The sequence below is a fragment of the Pseudochaenichthys georgianus genome, chromosome 21 (genome assembly GCF_902827115.2).
Source record: "Pseudochaenichthys georgianus chromosome 21, fPseGeo1.2, whole genome shotgun sequence".
NCBI classification, from domain to species: Eukaryota; Metazoa; Chordata; class Actinopteri; order Perciformes; family Channichthyidae; genus Pseudochaenichthys; species Pseudochaenichthys georgianus.
The window spans coordinates 28,253,854-28,271,622 of NC_047523.1; the positions used below are offsets into that span (position 1 = coordinate 28,253,854).

The following is a 17,769-nucleotide window of genomic DNA, read 5'->3' on the forward strand; positions in this document are numbered from 1 at the left end:
CAAAGGTGGAAGGAGTGAAGTTAGGCGCTACATGGTGTACTTTGAGGGTTTTGACTCTGCAGACCGTTTACATGCATAAAAACCTTCATAACACACAAGGGGACGGGCAATAACCGGAAAAGCATGACATGTCACCTTTAACAAAAGGAGACAACAGCTTGCTTAAACTAATGGCCGGGCGAACATATCTGCTTGGTAATGAGGTCATGTTTCTCTGGCAAGGATGGCCCCTCCCTCTCTGAGTGTCCCTGTGCTACTGAGGAGGTGAAGGAGCTCAACTGCATTTGCAAAATGTACATCACCATTCAAAGCAATCATATCATAAACGGTAGCGCCGCACTCATTATGACCAAAGCAAAAAGGTCATTACCCGTTGAACGACTCAACTGTACTGTATAATGTAAGCGATTACTGCTTCCACGCTGCAGTGTTGAGACCATAACAGCGCAACACGTGACGAGCACCCCCACTAAGAGGCAATAACAAGCAGCAATCTAACAGAAACCCTTATTTCAACACATTTCCTGTGTGTTACCGGTGGCATTACAAACAGACTTTCAAATGACTCTAAATTGATAAATCAATACTGCACTAAATAAAGAATGGCCGCCACTATTACCATTCAATGCACTTTCCCGGGCATTGCTTTAAGAGCCAAACCATTACAGACATCAATCAACAAAATCTTCAGGAAGAGCAGTCAAGCTCCCGTTAAATGACAAAGTATATGCCAACTATCGGTTTATATGGAAATTGCCGCTACAGTCGGAGGGTTTGCTTTTGTTATTTGACCCTGAAAAAGGAACTCAATTGAGCTAAAGTGATTTCCTGCACTCCACTCCGTTCATTGATCTCGCTGCAGAATGATTTAAATCTGAATGGTGAGTTTCCCCCTTTAATGAAGGATGTTGTGTCAGACTCCGTAAGAGGCTGTCTGCCTTTCTATGTCAACATTTCAAAAGGTTAGCCCCATGAGCTTGTTGTTTTTGCCTTTCTCTCTTCTTTTCCAAGTCTTTAAAAAGACTCATATCAGAGTTACAGTAGTTTCCAGAACTAGGGCTGAACAATTTATCCATATTATACAGATATCATGATATGAGGCTAGATACTGTAGAACATTTTGGTTATTGTGATATCACAATTGGCATTTGTGACTTTCATGGTTTTGAAGGCTGCTTGAGAACATTTAGATTTACTTTTTGAACTTTCCAGACTTTTCTATGATCTGCCCCAACCAACTTAGTCATTATATCCACATCTTACAAAGAAAATATTTTGTGAAAGTCCCAATTGTCAACCCTACAATATCAATATCATATTTTTCGCTAAAATATTGTAGAATTTTATGTTATTCATTTTACCCAGGCGGGCGAGAATAGCAAAATAATATGTCCCAATCATCAACTGAATCCTTCTGTGTGGGTCTCGTGGTGTCTGCCATCTGCAGTGACTCTGTAGCACAGTGGACTCTTTAATGCTGCAATGAATCACAGCATTACAGTTAAGGTCTCCCTTTGCAGGAGAAAGGACAAACACTCCTTGGGGACACCTTAGGCTAAATCAGGACTATAAATATCAGTACAGCCCACTTCTGATGAAGTCTAGGTCCTTTTATACAACTGACTCTCTGAAAGATATGGATCTACATGCAGAGAAACAATGTATTCTGCTTCTGACTGCTGGTATACTGTGTGAAGAGCTGCACTTCATGAACTCAACATAATCACCAAGTTATTTCAGTCTAATTCTGTTTTACTTGTTTATGTTAGTGTCCTCAGAAGGCAATAAAAGATAATGATCTAATAACAGAGTGATACAATAATGAAACAGATTCATGTTTAGTCTTTCATCTTGTTAACTCGGGATGCCAAGTTTAAAACAAAATTATCTCGGGATAATTGGTGTTGATAGCGCCATATTTTTTTCTTGACTTGAGCAAAATAAATGTCTCGCTTTTTTTCTCAAAATAACAAGTTTGTCCATGATCTTATGAAAAAAACCTATTGTTTTTTTAAAGATATGTACAGTGTTGTCAGTAGAGCTGCAACAATTTGGCAGAAAATGAATATAGGCAACGATTTTGATAATCTACTAATGTTCTGGTGACTAAGTTTTAACAAAAAGGTTTATTAAATGTGAGGATTTGTTGGGATGTTTACTTTAGGTCTCTTACTGTTGGTCAAACAACAAGAGACATTGGAATCTGGAGAAGTGTAAAGACTGTTTCTCACAGTTTTCTGACATGTCATGGAGGAAAAGATGTATTAAGTAATCAAGAAAGTAATCAGTCGATGTATTGATGGCTTAAAACAACCGTTAGTTGTAGCCCTGATTGCAAAAAAGCAACTTTGTTAGCTAAACAATTAAGTTGTGATTTCAACATCACAGAAGTATAAAACTATTGTAACTTCATCTGTACTTAGCTTCCTCCCCAGGCGAGACTCAGACGAGACTCACTCATCTACAGTTTTATATAAGGCTGAAACAGCATCTTCAGTTTCAGCAACAACTAACCGCGACACAAACATTAAGTACATACTCTATGAAGAACCCTTGATGACCTTTCAATGGCTCTCTAAAAAGCAACCACAAGCAGCCATTATTATGAACTATATTTTTGTTAAATAAAGCTGACTCTCTCAATCTGACAGTCTGCTTTAGTATATCAGGAGGACTGTTTGACTCTAGTTCAATTATAAACAAATGCAGATCTTGGAAAAACTGCCCTCCATTATTACTTTACAATTTAAAAATATAAATAATTACAAATGATTTAAAACTTGAATGTCTCTACATTTTAAACCATTCACTTCAAATCTATTTAGTGACGTCTGTGATTGTCTGTTTCTGCATGCACTTTGTTTATGTCTGGCTATTTCCTTGCAGGTATTTGCATTTCTGTCTGGTGCTGCTTTCTTTTATTTCCCTCTGCTGTATCAGGACCCTCTTGGAAGAGAGTCTCTCCTAAATGAGATTACCTGATCAAATAAAACGTATATAGGCTATGAGGGTGGATAGTGGATGGGTGGGGTGAGGGATAGCAGCTAAAGGTATAATCTATGAATGTTTAAAGGGATGTAGGTCCTAATATTCTCTTATTGCTTAGGTTGACCCTCACTCATCTTAAAGGTCCCCTATTATACTGTTTTTCATCAATATATTATAGATCTCAGATATATACAAACATGTAGGGATGGGTATCATCTGAAATGTATCGATTCCGATTCTGCTTATCGATTCCGGTTCTTATCGATTCCCCGTTTCGAGTCCAAAATTATAAAAGAAAGAGGTCAAACGTTTAGATAACAAAAATATCTTTATTCTTTTAAGCCAGGGGTGGGGAACCTTTTTCCTCTCAAGGGCCATTTCAATTTTTACAATATCCTCCGAGGGCCGTATACAAGTTATTGACCTCTGCTTAAAAATACTAAAATCACAGATTCATTTGGCCTTTCTTTCATGCTGTGCAAAGAAAAAGCAACCTCTTAATCCAGATATTTTACCATGATTCTGATTTTTTTTTTTTAATGTTGAAGTTAAAAGCATCAATCTGGTGCATTTTGAGAGCAACATTAAGAGATCTATGGATACATCTCTCAACACCCAGATGAAACAGAAGCAGATTTATTTTTCTTTATGGATATTTTACAAATCACTCCCCTTTCAAACTGTATTCTTGTTTATTAATAACAACTTTTTTTTACTGTCATATAGTATGTTATACCTGTTTACTTTATTCTCTTATTTTTGTATAACTATAATGATCATATAAAGATGTGCCTTTACCTCACTGGTTGTAGAACAAGCTTCTTATATTTGTTAGCATAGCTAGCTAACCAGATGCTAATAACATGACATGATGAACAGATGCCACTGGGCTTTCAACTAAGACACAGCCACGCAGAAACTGCAGCATGTGTACGGCTCCTTATGGGTACTGCAATTTCTGGAAGTGCCGGAGTGACGTTCTGGTGCTCTCAGTCAGAACTGCACCCCTGTCAGACGAGACCTATACCACGTGATGACACGTTCGGCTCGTGTTGTGTTCAAGGACCCTGACCTTGGCTAGGAAAAACAGGCACTCACTTGTTTAATTGTTTTGCGGTCTAGATTTCTCTATTTTTTTTCTTTTTTGCTTGTGTTTATAAATTACCTCGAGGGCCGTACCAAATGGTCTCGCGGGCCTTATACGGCCCGGGGGATGGAGGTTCCCCACCCCTGTTTTAAGCTTTAACTGACATTTTTACAAATAAAAAAAATACATGCAATACAAATATATTACACAATAGCTGTGCTTTATTTTAACTGAGCTATGCTCAAAAGAAAAAGGCATAGTGTAATGCCTGTGGCAAGTTAATAGCTGTGCCTTGTCTTTTTCATTTTTAGTGTAATGGAGCCTCACTTTAGAGCGTTTACTGCGATCCATCTTTGGTGTTATGAAGTGACTGAGCTCGTGAACTGTCTACGGGAGGGCGGGGGGAGCCTCGCTGCAGGGAAACTGTGGACCTCTGCCGCCTGTCAGCGCAACTTACATGATGCCGTTTAAAAAAATTAAGGACGGCCGTTCTGTGATTCTCCAGTACCGATAAAAAGACCGCAAACGTCGGAGCTTAACGGTACCATGGTCTTTAATAATTCAGCCCCGGGGCCCGTTTAATACCGGGGCTCGGTACCCATCCCTAGAACACACAGATGGCCAGTCCGCCCCTGTATTCCACCGGGTCGCCGCAGACGGACCCGGTGGAATACAGGGTCTACCACGTTTAGGAACCGTTAAGCAGAACAAAAATTGTGTATTTTGTATGGGTACCCGGTACCCAGCATTTTCTTATCCGTTCTCATCTGGCACCGAGTTGCGGTTCCCAACCCTACAAACATGTCTCTGAAGTGTTTGGCTCCAAATACCAAACAGATCATTGCAGCATCCCATAATCCCCTCTGTTTCAGCCCTGTTTCAAAAGTGCTGATTCTCTGTCTGTTACTTTAGATGAAAACAAGGAGCCCCTCCCCACGCCCCTCTGAGAGATATTTGGTTAAAAAGAACACAATGGTGCTCTAGGAGGAGATTCAGGTGATAAGGTGGGGGGGTTACCTTGGTTGGTGATTGGCTAATGGTTACACAAGCCAAACAATCAATTATGACATCATAAAGTGTACAAATTCTGATCAGCTCATTTTCAGACAGGTTTTTATATAAATGGATCAGGACAAAAAGTGAGTGAATCTTTTTCCTGAAACTTTCCGAATCTCTTTACACAGAGGGGACACATGTTTATGTATAAAAGACATGAAAAAGTGGATTTTGCATAATAGAGTGGCGAAGTCACGCCCATCTACTTCCGCCCCATGGGACCTTATTTCTGAAAAATTATGTATTGAAGTCAATGGAGAGAGAAAACTTATCTTTCGATCCCATTTGAATTGTGCCATGAATTACACATATGATGTTTGTCAATCTTAAAAAATCATTTCCATGTCAAAAAAGTCACAGTTTGTCTTAAAACTGTTGAAATATACAACTATGAAAAATACGCAACTAGAAAGACTACAAATCCCAGAGTCGCGTACATTAACGTTACACATTACACTTGTGTTACTCACCAAAACCTTGTAAAGCCGGTCCCGCATGCTGGCTCTTACGGAACCGACTAACTCCTCTTTTGTGTATGTACAGTTCTCAACATGGCCAGACTTGTAGTGATTTTCACCCATTGTAATACTTTTCACTTCATTCTGAAAGAAAGAGGTGAAATGTGCTAACGTGACGGCCATCTTGGTGTTGGTGACGTATGCAAGACCGGAGTTGTAGTTCATTGAGCGCTTCACACAAAAAAATTAGTTGCTTCACAGTTTTACGACACATTTTTATTTTTTTGACTTGCAAAATTATCTTTTAAATTGACAAACATCATATGTGTAATTCGTTGCACAATTCAAACAGGATCAAAAGATAATCTTTCTCTCTCCATTGACTTCAATACATGATTTTTCCAAGGTCCACCGGAAAGGGAGGGCCTTCGCCACTCTATTGGTGACCTTTAAGTCTTTTCACTGTGTGTATTATTGAAGTTAAAAGCAGACGCATCCCTATGTAACTTTGCTCCCAACCAAATAATAAATAATTCAAACTGCAATTTACAGTATGTGGTCTCTTGTTGTACTTGTGAGATGATATAGTGTGTAAGAATACACTGTATTCCCTGATAGAATAACCGTTACAGGTTCACACCTTGTCTTTCACAATCACAGGACAATGATATCAGCAGCCACAGAGGAGTATTTGTGAGGATGGATTTCACTGCAGTGTTGGTCTGGCACAGCAGTAAAGCTTAGAGTAGGAGGGTTGGTTGCTCTGTGGATGAGAAGTTAACACCCTGAGAGACAGACTGCGTATAAGCACAGTTTTATGCTCTATGTGAGAGATACTGAGGCTGAAAACATGTTGGATAACTGAGGATGAGGAGGGGAACTCTGGATGAAGTCAGTGATGTGCTCAAACACCATGTATAACATTGGACACAGTAGTATATGGAAAATAAATCTCCATTCAAGGTCCTCATACTAGCATTTGGACCTTGGGTTGAATGTGTTTATGCCAAACATAATCAAAGATAACAAGAAAAGGGAATAAAAAAGGCCATTCAATGCAATATTTGCAGTATATGAAGACAATGATACATCTGTATTTTCACATATTGTCTAGAATAACTCATATTACAATTTAAAAGATATTTCTCTAAAACAGATCATTTTTGGTCCTGTACAAAATGCACAATCTGGGAATTATTTGTGACCATATATCAGACCAGCGTTTCCGCCAGGGGGCCGTCTTGCCGTCATTTGACGCCCTTATTCAGCTCGGAACGCCCTGAACCCGAGCCGAGGGCGTCCAAAAAATAATAATAATTTGAGAGAACATCGAGAGTTTTTATCGCTTGATATTTAGAAAAGGAAAAAGGACAAGGACATCCCTCTGTTGGAGGGGCAAACGCAAAGGAGTCTGGTGGGATTATTTTCGCCGCCAGCAAAGAGTGTTCTTGTGACGGAAAGTGTACTGCCGGCGAGCCTTGGCGGGGGGTGCTAGTGGAGCACGCGCGTGAACTGCGAGCACCGGAGCCTTGCAGTGGCGAAACTGAGGCCCAATCCCAAACCACTCCCTCGACCCCACCCCTCCGTGACGGAGTGAACTCCGTCTGTAGCCACACTCACAGCTGAATGAGGCTCCCTCCTGTCAGATGGAGGGAGTAAATACAGTGGCAAGCGTTTGTTAACCTGTCCTCTTCAGGGTAAGGACCAATAGCTACTCCAAAAGTAAAAGGCTAGAGGGAAAGCTAACGACTGGGCCTGAAACTCTGATTGTGGGTGACTCTGCTGTAAGAGATGTAAAAAGTCTGTGTAGTAAGAACAACACCAAAGTACTCTGTTTTCCCAAGGATATGGTCTCTGACTTGGCTGAGAAGATCCTGTATATTGGGGCTAAACATCCGACTGTGAAGAATGTGGTACTGCATATTGGAACAAATGATGTTGTGAAACAAGAGTCAGAAGTGCTGAAAAAAGACTTTAAATGTGTGTTGGAAACTGTCAGCTCTTTAAATGCAGAGGTGTTCATCAGTGGCCCTCTACCGCCAGTCAGAAGAGGAGTGGAGAGATTCAGCAGATTGTTTGCACTGAACACCTGGCTTTCAACTGTCTGTACTGTCAATTTTATTGACAACTTTAACTTTTTCTGGGACCGCAGACATATTTTTAAGGCAAATGGAGTGAAATTGTTTATCTCTAACATATTCAACTGCCTACATCATCAATCTGTTCCCTCTGCCAAGGACAAGCAACAAGAGGAATCAAAACAAGAGAGAGACACAACACATCGCTCAGAAGACCTTGAAGATCTATCACTGAGGAATGTCTTGATTATGGGAGACAAATGGAGGAGTCTCCACCGCCCTTCACCCCCCCTATCACCTCTGAGGATACTCTTCCTTCACCCCACTCTCCGTTCACCCTTTCACCCTCGCCCACCCTCCTGGAGATCGCTGAACACACGAAGGAGATACAGAGGGTTGGCACCAATTCCTTCCTAGAGTTCGAAGACCAAACTAAGGCGATACGCAGGGTTGGCAGCATGTCCTTTACGAAGCAGAGACGCGCATCATCTCCCCCGTCTCCATCACCGTGCCTACGTCAACCACCTCCCCTCCCTTCAAGAAAGCATCTGCAGTCTCCGAAGCCTGATAAGGATGTGTGTGTACAAAACGCAACAAACTCTTACTGATATGTGCTGGGTCCAGGCTCAAGGGCGTATGGCACTCTCAACTCTTTCCAGGACATGCCGGGGCCCTGCCTGCCTGTAGCTTTGCCGATATCGGTGTTGATAGGTAATAGATTAAGAACGGTGAATCAGCTTAGAAACAGGAAGTGCTCAAACGTTTGTGTGAGTTTATCAAATTTAGCAGTGATTCCATGTCAGCCACAGCTTGTCACAAAAAATCTTACTGATAGTGTATTTAACAAACTTAAACTAGCTTTATTAAATGCCAGGTCTTTGGCAGGAAAAATATTTGAATAATATATTGTAGGGCCATACCTATATAAAGTATATTTATACGTTTTCTTTTTCAAAATACCAAACAGATCATGCCTCATTTCGCTCTATTTTGCTCTCCTCCACCCCTGTCTTTGCATTTGCTGCAGCTGACCACGCCCCCCTGCAAAGGAGGGGGCCGAGTTACGAGTGTCATGTTACCATGCTGTTACCATGCCCCGGCAACCTCTCATTCCCCTGATTGGTGGAGAGTTGGCCATATAGGCGGAGCTCCTCATCACTGACGTCAGAGATATTTCAAATCTGTATCAGTCTGTATCAGATCCATTGAAGCCCCGTTTTTAGAGATTTTGGGTATGGAGGAAAAGAGAGAGGGTTGTGTTTTCTGACACTTGGTGGGTTCCCTGACACACCGGGGACACATAGTCATGTATAAAAGACGTACAAAGGTGCATTTTGCATGATAGGTCCCCTTTAAAGTAGAGACACTACATACTGATATTAGGGCTGTGCATCTTCACTGGTCTCACGATTCGATTCGATTACGATTATCCTGTCAACGATTCGATTCAATTCGATATCCCGATGCATCACGATTCATACCAATGCGTTGCATCCTCAATTTTCTATATTACTGCACATGGCTTATTTTTCATCAATGCATACATGCAGTAAATACATATGAACTCTCTTTTTATTATTTAGAAAGTGCTTCAGAAATCAATAACATAAATGTCTTGACATTAATTTATAAACCAAAATAAATGAATTGTATAGGTCTAGCCTCCCTATATCTGTGTGTGAAATTGTTCCATCCTCAAAAACTAAAAAAATAATACTTCTGCAGTCTAGCTGCAGCTTCTAGCAACAGTGCTGTTAAAAAAAAGGACACTGAAGGTCCTGAATGTGGCATCACACACAGGACTTGAGTCTGAACACAGCAGACAACAGGAGTATTTACAACAGCATATAACAACTAAAATACTGCATGTGGGTGCACACTTACATTCTCTGTCTTACTGTTACATAAATCCCATGATTGTATGAGATTAAGTTAGCTTTATTATATGTCAGTGATTAAGTGAATAATAAAGTTTCTATCGGGTCACTATCAGCCTGTCACTCATTATTTGCAGGGAGGGGGCGGGGTTTGGAGGAACGGAGAGGAGATGGTGATCACGGAAGCTTTTTTCCTCCTGCCTTCACAAACTTTACACAAGTATATATCGTCTGAAAATAGCAAGAGGACATTCATACTCTGCAATCCAAGACTTCATTAAATCCACCAAAAACCTGACATGATTGTATCGCGATTATTTTTGAAAAACATAAATCCCTGTGTCTCTGAGCCGTAGCAACACGGAGTGATTCAGAGCAGGTCCTTCTGCTGTTGGTTCTGGACTGGTGTTCTTGTGTTGGTGGATAAAGCAGACTGCTCCGCTGTGCCGCTGTCACGTATGTTCCCTGATCTCTGCGTCACCGACCGATTTGATATTAAAGTGACAGAAAAAAAACGTTATAGTAAAGCCGCGGCCGGATCAGGAAGCAACGTTACTACGCTATAATCGATTATCTTCCATCACTGCATCGATACCGAATCGTCCACGTCGCATCGCAATGCATCGTAGAAACGATTATTTTCAACACCCCTTACTGATATACACCTGAACATCAGCAGGAGAGGACTCTTTAAAGTAGAGACACTACATACTGATATACACCTGCACATCAGCAGGAGAGGACTCTTTAAAGTAGAGACACTACATACTGATATACACCTGAACATCAGCAGGAGAGGACTCTTTAAAGTAGAGACACTACATACTGATATACACCTGAACATCAGCAGGAGAGGACTCTTTAAAGTAGAGACAATAAATACTGATATACACCTGAACATCAGCAGGAGAGGACTCTTTAAAGTAGAGACACTACATACTGATATACACCTGAACATCAGCAGGAGAGGACTCTTTAAAGTAGAGACACTACATACTGATATACACCTGAACATCAGCAGGAGAGGACTCTTTAAAGTAGAGACAATAAATACTGATATACACCTGAACATCAGCAGGAGAGGACTCTTTAAAGTAGAGACACTACATACTGATATACACCTGAACATCAGCAGGAGAGGACTCTTTAAAGTAGAGACACTACATACTGATATACACCTGAACATCAGCAGGAGAGGACTCTTTAAAGTAGAGACAATAAATACTGATATACACCTGAACATCAGCAGGAGAGGACTCTTTAAAGTAGAGACACTACATACTGATATACACCTGAACATCAGCAGGAGAGGACTCTTTAAAGTAGAGACACTACATACTGATATACACCTGAACATCAGCAGGAGAGGACTCTTTAAAGCAGGGGTGGGGAACCTCCGGCGAGACCATTTTATACGGCCCTCGAAGTAATTTATAAACACAAGAAAAAATAATAATAAAGAAATCTAGACCGCAAAATAATTAAGCGAGTGCCTGTTTTTCAGGGTCCTTGAACACAACACGAGCCTAACGACGTGGTATATGTCTCGTCTGACAGGGGTATAGTGCTGACAATTGCAGTACGCATAAGGAGTTGTACACATGCCACAGTTTTTGCGTGGCTGTGTCTAAAGGCCCTGACACACCAAGCAGTCACCAGAGGACTAGCCGACGCTGAAGTCGGCTGTTGCCTGGCCGTGTTCTCCTGCGTTTTGGCCATGTGTCGCACGGGAACACACCGCACCGACTTCAGTGCATGAGTGGCAATAACTCTCCTTACCAGCAGGCGGCGGTAGTGTGTATTCGTCATTCAAAAGAGGCAACAACCGGAAGACAGAGAAGAAGAAGAGTATCTTTTCTCCGTAATATCATACAGAGCTGGCCTCTCCTGGATCAAGGTGATGAGCAGGTCTTCGTTTGCATCATTCCAGATCGCCATGATGAGATGAAAATGAATAGCAGTCTGTGTGTGCCTTCTTAAATCGTTTGTTTACGTCCCTCACTTCCGCTTCGCTTCTCATGCACTGATTTGCTAGCTGAACAGCCAATCAGAGTGATTATTTGGTCCGACTGCCAGACCCGATGCATGGCCGATTCAACATGTTGAATCGGCCATGCATCGGGTCTGGCAGTCCAAATAAGGCGTGTCACGGTCGACGGTGCGGGACACACCAACCTGACTACGGCGCCGCGAATGCCCGACAGCCTCTGACGGCCTCTGACTCCCAAAATCGGGTTGGTGTGTCAGGGCCTTTAGTTGTAAGCCCAGTGGCCAGGGCCGGCCCTTGGCATAGGCAGTATAGGCGAATGCTAAGGGCACATGAACCTATGGGGGACAGCGAACATTTTTATTTAAATAAAAAAATATACATATTTTTAAAAAATTAACAATTTCCCAATTTTGGATCAACAAAGTAAATCCTATTTTCTTATCTTAACAGAACTACGCCTATATTGCATACAGCGCCCATAAACTGTGGTGCAAAACCCCCCCCGACCCCCCCAAATCAGGTAAATTGAACTGCCCCAACCCCGCTGCGAGGGGGCGGGTCAAGAGCAATTTTTAATGTGGAAGTAGATAACAGCCCTCTCTTCACTTGATTAGGAGAGCTCCCTCTGTAATTAATGTAAATTACTGTAAAAAACAGAGGTTTATGTGAAATTGTTCTTTTTTGGAAATAATGTTTTTTGTGTGCAATTATAGGTTTTAATTTTTTATTTGTGTACATTTAAAATAAGGGGGGTTGGGGGGGCGCCAGCTAAAATCTTGCCTAGGCAGCAAATTGGTCAGGGCCGGCCCTGCCACTCCCCCTCCACACCGCTCCACACTCGTTGGTTTGGAACAGCACTTAATGTGGCGGACCCTCCGCGCGAACGCGCAAACGGAGGGCTAGTGTGTAGGGGTAGGGTGTACTGTAGGGGGCGGTTTGGGATTGGGCCTGAGGCTCCGTGGTAAACTGTGGTAAAATGTAGAGCCGTTTAGGAGCCGGCTCTTCTTAGTGAGCCGAACCAAATGATCTGGCTCACTAAAAAGAGCCGGAATTCCCATCACTAATACGTAAAGAGATAGTATCTATAAGGGACGGCTCAATTCAAAATTCATGTCACATGACACAACGTGACGTCAAACAACCCCCCTTCCCCCCGAGAGGGGGGGACGCCCTCTCAGCCCTGGTCTGGTGGAAACACTGCATCAGATCTGACGATAAGCCACCATCTCCTTATTTGAATCAATATAGAAAATAGGTTAAGATTGTTTATGTAATCAAATATTCATGCTATTAAAAAAATGTATAATACATATTTTAGTTTATATCTATCATCTCTGTGTGGTGTTGCTGAGGAAAATGATATTAGCATACATGTCAAACCAGCCCTTCAGGCATAATGATAACCTGGTCATAGAATAAATAAAGGAGGATGTCTCTACAGGAGGGAGGACACTGATTTATGCAGTTGTCAATACAAGTCCATCCATCATTTGCTCATCTACAATAACACCATTGTGTCGTCATTACCATGAAAACAGCAACTATCTGACCGTAGAGCAACAGATAACCTTTGTAAAATGAAAAGGGACCTTTCTTAAATATTAGCCACAATTCTCCCTTCAACTGTCTCCAAGCCGAGAAGATCTCATCCTAACAGGTAATGGCATCCTGAATCAATGTGTTATGTCCAAGAACTGTAAACTGTGTGTGTGTGTGTGTGTGTGTGTGTGTGTGTGTGTGTGTGTGTGTGTGTGTGTGTGTGTGTGTGTGTGTGTGTGTGTGTGTGTGTGTGTGTGTGTGTGTGTGTGTGTGTGTGTGTGTGTGTGTGTGTGTGTGTGTGTGTGTTTGCGTGCGTGCTAACTGCAGGTGGTGCCTCTAATTGCTCTCATGAGGGTCTCTGGAGTGAACTTTAGTCGTCAGCAAAGGGGAAAGTGACATGTATTGATTAGAAATTGTGGGCTGGATCTTATCAAGGCTTTCCCCGAACAAAATGCCCAGCTCACATTTTTCCTCAGAAACTGATACCCAGCCAAGCTAGCTAAGGTCTTTTCTCAGCGTCTACTGTGCTTCCTCCGGATGTTCCCGGGGAAGATATACTGCACAAGTACATGGACAAAATATCTTTCAAAACTCCCTGCACAGAGCACACTTAAAATGACAGAAATTCAAGAAAACCCTACTATTAAGGTAAAACACAAAGAAAGGCATTAGAGATACACAACTGGGAGACATCCTTGAAATGAGTCAGCAATTTTTTCACATGACTTTTGTCGCTTGTACTTAATTCTTTATCTTGGGAACAGTGGTTCAGTCTCACCACATTGTGAATTTAGTGGCTTTTATAGAGCTTCAGTTGTCGTCACCGAAATTATGTAATATGATTGAAAGCTTTAGAACAGCTACTAAATTGACCTTTTTGTAAGACTGCTAAGGTCAAGAATGAACTTAAAGGGCAACATGGATGTGAAAAATGGAAATTTGAGCAATGAAAAAGGGGACAATTCTGCTTGCTAAGGAAGTCAGTGTGATTCAATCGAAAGCTATAATAATAGACTATGTGAGCTGAAACCCTGAGACAGCAGATTCAAACAAATGAGTATTTGTAACTAGGGATGCACGATAATTATCGGGCCGATAATTATCAGTCCGATATTAGAAATTATGACGTCATCCCGATAAACCCGATACCAGTATTAATAGCCCCGATAATATACAATATATTTTTTGGGTAAAAAAAAGAAAAAAATACTGCGGTGTGGGTGGATTGGGATGAGGGGCGCTTGTTTTTCACTCGGCTCCTCCCGTTTTGCCAGTACTGTGGTATTAGTGGTTTAGGAAGAGGGGAGTTCTTCACAAATCCAGCGCTCCCTAATACTTCGAACCTGATCAGTCATCTGAAACATCGCCATCGCTACGATGGTGTGTTAAAAGCGTACGAAGACAATAATACAATACAAAGTGCGTGCGTGCGTGCGTGTGTGTGTGTGTGTGTGTGTGTGTGTGTGTGTGTGTGTGTGTGTGTGTGCGCACGTTGGAGCTATGTGCAACTCAAGGCATATACTCGAACCGGAGCTGCCTGGACGCTGCAATCATGTTGTGCACTATCCGTGCTGAGTGTGCTGACTGTTCGTACATTGTCCCACTGTCTGCTACCTGCATAAAGTCAAGTGCTCGGCGCAGTTGTGGCAAAATGTCGCTCCTCTGTTTTCATTTAAACAGCTCCTTATATCCGTTAGCGCAGCTAGCTAGCACCAGATGCTAACAACAACAACAATGCACGTAAGGTCTCTCTCTCGCTCGCTCGGGCCACACATACACACACCCTCCCGGTCCTCCCAATAGCCAGTCGGTGCCTGCCGGTGAGCGTGGAAGTGTGGTCTGCCACAAGCGGGCGGCAGGAGCGGGGCTGTCAGCATCAGCTTGTAGATGGTATTTTAAACTCGATGCGCTCTGAAACTACGGGGCGGCCAAGGAAAAAAAATACACATGCGTTAATCGCGTTAAAATAATTAGTGGCGTAAATCTTTTTTTATTATCGGTTATCGGTATCGGTCTTGAGAAGCAGGAAGTTATCGGTATCGGTTTCAAAAAACCAATATCGTGCATCCCTATTTGTAACTCTATGATTTTGAAGGATACACCTGCATTTCCCACAGCTCCATCACCACAGCATCACTTAGCAAACGCTGTTACATCATAAAACAACACAGCTGCAACAATCAAGAACTAATTCCCAATGATATTCATAATATGCCGCTGATATCTACAATACACTGGCAAGCATCTTGAGGTCTTGATCAAGCAGGTGTGCAAAAAATATGTGATACTACTTGACAAATACTCCTCTGCTATCTCATTGTCTGCCTCATTGGACAGTCCCTGACTTCATTAAACACATCAAAAGAGAATAGGAAGTGCCAGCAGATAACCCTGCTCTCAGATTTAGCATTCAGGATTACGGAGCGTCTGGGAAATGAAATGCTGAACCCTTTCACCCATGAAGGCTTTGTTATCCAATGCAGGTAGAGATATGGAATAAAGCAACAATGGACAGAAGGGTTAACTGTCGGCCTTAGTGCTGCGTACCGGTACTGGACTTGTAAAAAGTTTCGGTACAAGTCCGGTTAAAACCGGAACGTCGGGAACCGGTACTTGGACTCGCAAAAAAACTAGCACTTACGTATATTCTGGTGTCTGTGGTTATTTAAACATTCCCTGATAAACGTTATTCAGCGTCAATAAATTAGTGCTAATCCCAGTGTGCTCAGTGTACAACATCACATGTCATTTCACCTTCGATTCACGGTTTGAAGATGTAGAATTTCGCCACATGCTAATGCTAACCGGAAATGAAGAATTTTCAGAATAAAAGTATTAAGTTAATAGTGTGAACTTCCGGTTTTTTCAGAATATAACTGATTTAAATTAGTGTATTTAATTCAAAATTACGCCATATCAACATTGATTTTAATTTCTAACAGTATGTATGTACATCACTATGTATGTAGTATGTACTGTATAATGTACACATGTAGATTGTAGAAAATACATGGTTACAGTACAGTACAGTACACTCTGACTGTACAGTCACTACAGTGTAGCCTACTGTATAGTAGGTGTGTAACAGTGTAATGTGTATAGTCTACTCTACACTCTACCTTTCAGCAACGTTTTAGGGATTTAGGCTCAGTCAGCTCAGGGACTGTTTGGTTACTTTAGTTTGGTAAATGAAATACATGTTTGAACTTTGTAGTAGTTCACTGTAGTTGCTGTCATAAGTCATTTGTAGACTAAGTGGCACATTTGTACTTTGTAGAGAAATGTAGATAGACACAAGTTGGAAGGGAGCACAATAAACCTGATGAGTTTGAATTTGAGTTGATTATGAGTTAATTTTCAATTGATAATTAGCTCACAATAAGTTCACTTTAGTTACTCACACAACTTGACACAAGCCATGGGTTCAGGTCCGGACTTATAAGTCCGGACCTGAACCTGAACCTCTGGACTTGAGTCCGGACCTGAACCTGAATGTGAGTACAGGTACGCAGCACTAGTCGGCCTCATCAAGCAAAAGGCTACCGTGTGCTTCAAACAGGCCCCATTTCTTAAAACCAACTCCCTTTTTCTCCTGAGAACGCCAGCTCCCGCAGACGCAAGCTGGGCTCCCACCCCGCATACCAGAGCGTGCCACAGTGCAGCACCGAGCCGTCGCCTGTCCGTCATGAAATATTCATCACCCAGTGCCGACGGAAAAGCTGTGATGTCAGAGATTCCAGTTACGGTGTCCAGTTACGGTGTCCAGTTACGGTGTCCAGTTACGGTGTCCGGTTTCAGCTCGGCCAGTGACACAGCAGCAGCAGCTCAGTGAGGTAAGAGGGGTGGGGGGCTTCACATGGCTCACTGCAGGGGCTACGTATAAACACTTGTCCTGTTAACTGTGAAATGAGAGTGTATTGTTTACTATACCTTTGAAAGGTTTATACTTACTAACCAGGGAATTAGGGCTGCTCTTTTTGAGCTGATTGGTCATTTTATCAGTAGATAATGTCGGGATGATAGTCAATTATATTAATAAACTATTATTTAGTCAATGTCAGGAGGAGATTGTTCTGTATGCTGAATTAATTTGCAGAGGGAAAATAAAGAAATAATTTGACATATTTAATATATCAATTGAGTACTAATATTACTTTAAACATGGACAGATTAAACCACATTTTAATCGTTTTCTTATACATATATTTGTGGGGGAGGGGGCATCTCTTGCATTCAATTTTGGATCATATTGCTGTGGCAAATGTAGTCTTGATTGAGACTGTGCTGTGATGAAAATAAAACTTCACTTTCAGAACTGGCACTAGATATTATCTGCATTTTCTTGCCATCTGTAAATATTTGTCCATTTACAGCAGAACGACATATTTTCGAATATATTTTACTGGAATTGTCCATAGTGTGAGTTGGTCTGTACAGTTTGAGCAGAGAGGTCATACATTCTCACCATGTAGAAGAGACATCACAATTTTAGCACACAATGTGCAAGAAAGGCCACAAAGTAAGTGTAGGACATCCCTACAAGAACACACTAACTGTGCACATAAAACATTGGTAGAGAAACTTTGGGGCAGCTGATTTTATGAAGAATGAGTCATCACATCACATAATGGTTTGGATTGTTTTTGTTTCACCCACTAACAATCCCACTTCCTGGCAGTTCCCTTCCACCCGTCTG

General features: G+C 41.8%; 1 protein-coding gene across 3 annotated transcripts in view; it reads right to left on the reverse strand.

Moving 5' to 3' along the window:
- Positions 1-17,769, reverse strand: part of osbpl6 (oxysterol binding protein-like 6) — a 49,177-nt gene that overhangs the window by 22,127 nt on the left and 9,281 nt on the right. The window lies entirely within an intron of this gene.